Raw genomic sequence first — 6,562 nt, forward strand, 5'->3', positions numbered from 1 at the left:
TGTCAACCCTTTAAGTATCATTCGCCAGTCTCGTCTCCCAATGAGCGGGGGTGAGTGAGTCAGTGACCAGGGGAGAGTGAGTCAGTAACCAGGGGGAGTGGGTCAGTAACGAGACAGAGTGAGTCAGTGAGCGGGGAGAGTGAGTCAGTGACTCGGGAGAGTGAGTCAGTGACTGCGGAGAGTGAGCCAGTGACTGAGGAGAGTGAGCAAATGACTATGGAGAGTGAGTCAGTGACTGCGGAGAGTAAGTCAGTGACTGTGGTGAGTGAGTCAGTGACTGGGGAGAGTGAGTCAGTGACTGCGGAGAGTGAGTCAGTGACTGGGGAGAGTGAGTCAATGACTGGGGAGAGTAAGTCAGTGACTGGGGAGAGTGAGTCAGTGACTGAGGAGAGTGAGTCAATGACTATGGAGAGTGAGTCAGTGACTGCGGAGAGTAAGTCAGTGACTGTGGTGAGTGAGTCAGTGACTGGGGAGAGTGAGTCAGTGACTGCGGAGAGTGAGTCAGTGACTGGGGAGAGTGAGTCAATGACTGGGGAGAGTAAGTCAGTGACTGGGGAGAGTGAGTCAGTGACTGAGGAGAGTGAGTCAATGACTATGGAGAGTGAGTCAGTGACTGGGGAGAGTGAGTCAGTGACTGAGGAGAGTGAGTCAGTGACTGCGGAGAGTGAGCCAGTGACTGAGGTGAGTGAGTCAATGACTGTGGAGAGTGAGTCAATGACTGGCGAGAGTGAGTCGGTGACTGGGGAGAGTGAGTCAGTGACTGGGGAGAGTGAGTCAGTGACTGGGGAGAGTGAGTCAGTGACTATGGAGAGTGAGACAGTGACTGGGGAGAGTGAGTCAATGACTGGGGAGAGTGAGTCAATGACTGGGGAGAGTGAGTCAATGACTGAGGAGAGTGAGTCAATGACTATGGAGAGTGAGTCAGTGACTGGGGAGAACGAGCCAGTGACTGAGGAGAGTGAGTCAGTGACTGGGGAGAGTGAGTCAGTGACTGCGGAGAGTGAGCCAGTGACTGGGGAGAGTGAGTCAATGACTGGGGAGAGTGAGTCAATGACTATGGAGAGTGAGTCAGTGACTGCGGAGAGTGAGCCAGTGACTGAGGAGAGTGAGTCAGTGACTGGGGACAGTGAGTCAGTGACTGGGGAGAGTGAGTCAGTGACTGCGGAGAGTGAGCCAGTGACTGGGGAGAGTGAGTCAATGACTGGGGAGAGTGAGTCAATGACTATGGAGAGTGAGTCAGTGACTGCGGAGAATGAGCCAGTGACTGAGGAGAGTGAGTCAGTGACTGGGGAGAGTGAGTCAGTGACTGGGGAGAGTGAGTCAATGACTGGGGACAGTGAGTCAGTGACTGGGGAGAGTGAGTCAGTGACTGCGGAGAGTGAGCCAGTGACTGCGGAGAGTGAGCCAGTGACTGGGGAGAGTGAGTCAATGACTGGGGAGAGTGAGTCAATGACTATGGAGAGTGAGTCAGTGACTGCGGAGAATGAGCCAGTGACTGAGGAGAGTGAGTCAGTGACTGGGGAGAGTGAGTCAGTGACTGGGGAGAGTGAGTCAGTGACTGCGGAGAGTGAGTCAGTGACTGCGGAGAGTGAGTCAATGACTATGGAGAGTGAGTCAGTGACTGCGGAGAGTCAGCCAGTGACTGAGGAGAGTGAGTCAGTGACTGGGGAGAGTGAGTCAGTGACTGGGGAGAGTGAGTCAGTGACTGCGGAGAGTGAGTCAGTGACTGCGGAGAGTGAGCCAGTGACTGGGGAGAGTGAGTCAATGACTGGGGAGAGTGAGTCAATGACTATGGAGAGTGAGTCAGTGACTGCGGAGAATGAGCCAGTGACTGAGGAGAGTGAGTCAATGACTATGGAGAGTGAGTCAGTGACTGGGGAGAGTGAGTCAGTGACTGTGGTGAGTGAGTCAGTGACTGGGGAGAGTGAGTCAGTGACTGCGGAGAGTGAGTCAGTGACTGGGGAGAGTGAGTCAGTGACTGGGGAGAGTGAGTTAGTGACTGCGGCGAGTGAGCCAGTGACTGAGGAGAGTGAGACAATGACTGGGGAGAGTGAGTCAATGACTATGGAGAGTGAGTCAGTGACTGCGGAGAACGAGCCAGTGACTGAGGAGAGTGAGTCAATGACTATGGAGAGTGAGTCAGTGACTGGGGAGAGTGAGTCAGTGACTGTGGTGAGTGAGTCAGTGACTGCGGAGAGATAGCCAGTGACTGAGGAGAGTGAGTCAGTGACTGGGGAGAGTGAGTCAATGACTGGGGAGAGTGAGTCAATGACTATGGAGAGTGAGTCAGTGACTGCGGAGAACGAGCCAGTGACTGAGGAGAGTGAGTCAATGACTATGGAGAGTGAGTCAGTGACTGGGGAGAGTGAGTCAGTGACTGTGGTGAGTGAGTCAGTGACTGGGGAGAGTGAGTCAGTGACTGCGGAGAGTGAGTCAGTGACTGGGGAGAGTGAGTCAGTGACTGGGGAGAGTGAGTCAGTGACTGGGGAGAGTGAGTCAGTGACTGAGGAGAGTGAGTTAGTGACTGAGGAGAGTGAGTCAGTGACTGTGGAGAGTGAGTCAGTGACTGGGGAGAGTGAGTCAGTGACTGGGGAGAGTGAGTTAGTGACTGAGGAGAGTGAGTCAGTGACTGTGGAGAGTGAGTCAGTGACTGGGGAGAGTGAGTCAGTGACTGTGAAGAGAGAGTCAGTGACTGGGGAGAGTGAGTCAATGACTGGGGAGAGTGAGTCAGTGACTGTGAAGAGAGAGTCAGTGACTGGGGAGAGTGAGTCAGTGACTGGGGAGAGTGAGTCAGTGACTGTGAAGAGAGAGTCAGTGACTGGGGAGAGTGAGTCAATGACTGGGGAGAGTGAGTCAGTGACTGTGGAGAGTGAGTCAGTGACTGGGGAGAGTGAGTCAATGACTGGGGAGAGTGAGTCAGTGACTGGGGAGAGTGAGTTAGTGACTGAGGAGAGTGAGTCAGTGACTGTGGAGAGTGAGTCAGTGACTGGGGAGAGTGAGTCAGTGACTGGGGAGAGTGAGTCAGTGACTGAGGAGAGTGAGTCAGTGACTGTGAAGAGAGAGTCAGTGACTGGGGAGAGTGAGTCAGTGACTGGGGAGAGTGAGTCAGTGACTGGGGAGAGTGAGTCAGTGACTGGGGAGAGTGAGTCAGTGACTGGGGAGAGTGAGTCAGTGACTGGGGAGAGTGAGTCAGTGACTGTGAAGAGAGAGTCAGTGACTGGGGAGAGTGAGTCAATGACTGGGGAGAGTGAGTCAGTGACTGGGGAGAGTGAGTCAGTGACTGGGGAGAGTGAGTCAGTGACTGGGGAGAGTGAGTCAGTGACTGTGGAGAGTGAGTCAGTGACTGTGAAGAGAGAGTCAGTGACTGGGGAGAGTGAGTCAGTGACTGGGGAGAGTGAGTCAGTGACTGGGGAGAGTGAGTCAGTGACTGGGGAGAGTGAGTCAGTGACTGGGGAGAGTGAGTCAGTGACTGGGGAGAGTGAGTCAGTGACTGTGAAGAGAGAGTCAGTGACTGGGGAGAGTGAGTCAATGACTGGGGAGAGTGAGTCAGTGACTGGGGAGAGTGAGTCAGTGACTGTGGAGAGTGAGTCAGTGACTGTGAAGAGAGAGTCAGTGACTGGGGAGAGTGAGTCAGTGACTGTGGAGAGTGAGTCAGTGACTGTGAAGAGAGAGTCAGTGACTGGGGAGAGTGAGTCAATGACTGGGGAGAGTGAGTCAGTGACTGTGAAGAGAGAGTCAGTGACTGGGGAGAGTGAGTCAGTGACTGGGGAGAGTGAGTCAGTGACTGTGAAGAGAGAGTCAGTGACTGGGGAGAGTGAGTCAGTGACTGGGGAGAGTGAGTCAGTGACTGTGAAGAGAGAGTCAGTGACTGGGGAGAGTGAGTCAGTGACTGGGGAGAGTGAGTCAGTGACTGTGAAGAGAGAGTCAGTGACTGGGGAGAGTGAGTCAGTGACTGCGGAGAGTGAGTAAGTGACTGTGAAGAGTGAGTCAGTGACTGTGGAGAGTGAGTCAGTGACTGTGAAGAGAGAGTCAGTGACTGTGAAGAGAGAGTAAGTTACTGGGGAGAGTGAGTCAATGACTGGGGAGAGTAAGTCAGTGACTATGCAGAGTGAGTCAGTGACTGTGAAGAGAGAGTCAGTGACTGGGGAGAGTGAGTCAATGACTGGGGAGAGTGAGTCAGTGACTGCGGAGAGTGAGCCAGTGACTGGAGAGAGTGAGTCAGTGACTGCGGGGAGTGAGTCAGTGATTGGGGAGAGTGAGTCAGTGACTGGGGAGAGTGAGTTAGTGACTGGGGAGAGTGAGTCAGTGACTGGGGAGAGTGAGTCAGTGACTGTGAAGAGAGAGTCAGTGACTGGGGAGAGTGAGTCAGTGACTGGGGAGAGTAAGTCAGTGACTATGGAGAGTGAGTCAGTGACTGGGGAGAGTGAGTCAATGACTGGGGAGAGTGAGTCAATGACTATGGAGAGTGAGTCAGTGACTGCGGAGAGTGAGCCAGTGACAGAGGAGAGTGTGTCAATGACTATGGAGAGTGAGTCAATGACTGGGAGGAGTGAGTCAATGACTGGGGAGAGTGAGTCAGTGACTGCGGAGAATGAGCCAGTGACTGAGGAGAGTGAGTCAATGACTATGGAGAGTGAGTCAGTGACTGGGGAGAGTGAGTCAGTGACAGTGGTGAGTGAGTCGGTGACTGGGGAGAGTGAGTCAGTGACTGTGGAGAGTGAGTCCGTGACTGGGGAGAGTGAGTCAATGACTGGGGAGAGTAAGTCAGTGACTGGGGAGAGTGAGTCAGTGACCGAGGAGAGTGAGTCAGTGACTGGGGAGAGTGAGTCAGTGACTGGGGAGAGTGAGTTAATGACTGAGGAGAGTGAGTCAGTGACTGTGGAGAGTGAGTCAGTGACAGTGAAGAGAGAGTCAGTGACTGGGGAGAGTGAGTCAGTGACTGGGGAGAGTGAGTCAGTGAATGGGGAGAGTGAGTCAGTGACTGGGGAGAGTGAGTCAGTGACTGGGGAGAGTGAGTCAGTGACTGGGGAGAGTAAGTTAGTGACTGAGGAGAGTGAGGCAGTGACTGTGGAGAGTGAGTCAGTGACTGTGAAGAGTGAGTCAGTGACTGAGGAGATTGAGTCAATGACTATGGAGAGTGAGTCAGTGACTGGGGAGAGTGAGTCAGTGACTGAGGAGATTGAGTCAATGACTATGGAGAGTGAGTCAGTGACTGGGGAGAGTGAGTCAGTGACTGGGGAGAGTGAGTTAGTGACTGGTGAGAGTGAGTCAGTGACTGTGAAGAGAGAGTCAGTGACTGGGGAGAGTGAGTCAGTGACTGTGAAGAGAGAGTCAGTGACTGGGGAGAGTGAGTCAGTGACTGTGAAGAGAGAGTCAGTGACTGGGGAGAGTGAGTCAGTGACTGTGAAGAGAGAGTCAGTGACTGGGGAGAGTGAGTCAGTGACTGGGGAGAGTGAGTCAGTGACTGTGAAGAGAGAGTCAGTGTCTGGGGAGAGTGAGTCAGTGACTGTGGAGAGAGAGTCAGTGACTGGGGAGAGTGAGTCAGTGACTGGGGAGAGTGAGTCAGTGACTGGGGAGAGTGAGTCAGTGATTGGGGAGAGTGAGTCAGTGACTGTGAAGAGAGAGTCAGTGACTGGGGAGAGTGAGTCAGTGACTGGGGAGAGTGAGTCAGTGACTGGGGAGAGTGAGTTAGTGACTGAGGAGAGTGAGTCAGTGACTGTGGAGAGTGAGTCAGTGACTGTGAAGAGAGAGTCAGTGACTGGGGAGAGTGAGTCAGTGACTGGGGAGAGTGAGTCAGTGACTGTGAAGAGAGAGTCAGTGACTGGGGAGAGTGAGTCAGTGACTGGGGAGAGTGAGTCAGTGACTGTGAAGAGAGAGTCATTGACTGGGGAGAGTGAGTCAGTGACTGGGGAGAGTGAGTCAGTGACTGTGAAGAGAGAGTCCGTGACTGGGGAGAGTGAGTCAGTGACTGGGGAGAGTGAGTCAGTGACTGTGAAGAGAGAGTCAGTGACTGGGGAGAGTGAGTCAGTGACTGTGAAGAGAGAGTCAGTGACTGGGGAGAGTGAGTCAGTGACTGCGGAGAGTGAGTCAGTGACTGTGAAGAGTGAGTCAGTGACTGTGGAGAGTGAGTCAGTGACTGGGGAGAGTGAGTTAGTGAGTGGGGAGAGTGAGTCAGTGACTGGGGAGAGTGAGTCAGTGACTGTGAAGAGAGAGTCAGTGACTGGGGAGAGTGATTCAGTGACTGGGGAGAGTAAGTCAGTGACTATGGAGAGTGAGTCAATGACTCTGAAGAGAGAGTCAGTGACTGGGGAGAGTGAGTCAGTGACTGGGGAGAGTGATTCAGTGACTGGGGAGAGTAAGTCAGTGACTATGGAGAGTGAGTCAATGACTGTGAAGAGAGAGTCAGTGACTGGGGAGAGTGAGTCAGTGACTGGGGAGAGTGAGTCAATGACTGGGGAGAGTGAGTCAGTGACTGGGGAGAGTGAGTCAGTGACTGCGGAGAGTGAGTTAGTGAGTGGGGAGAGTGAGTCAATGACTAGGGAGAGTGAGTCAGTGACTCTGA

The sequence above is a fragment of the Pristiophorus japonicus genome, chromosome 32 (assembly GCF_044704955.1).
Source record: "Pristiophorus japonicus isolate sPriJap1 chromosome 32, sPriJap1.hap1, whole genome shotgun sequence".
Classification (NCBI taxonomy): domain Eukaryota; kingdom Metazoa; phylum Chordata; class Chondrichthyes; family Pristiophoridae; genus Pristiophorus; species Pristiophorus japonicus.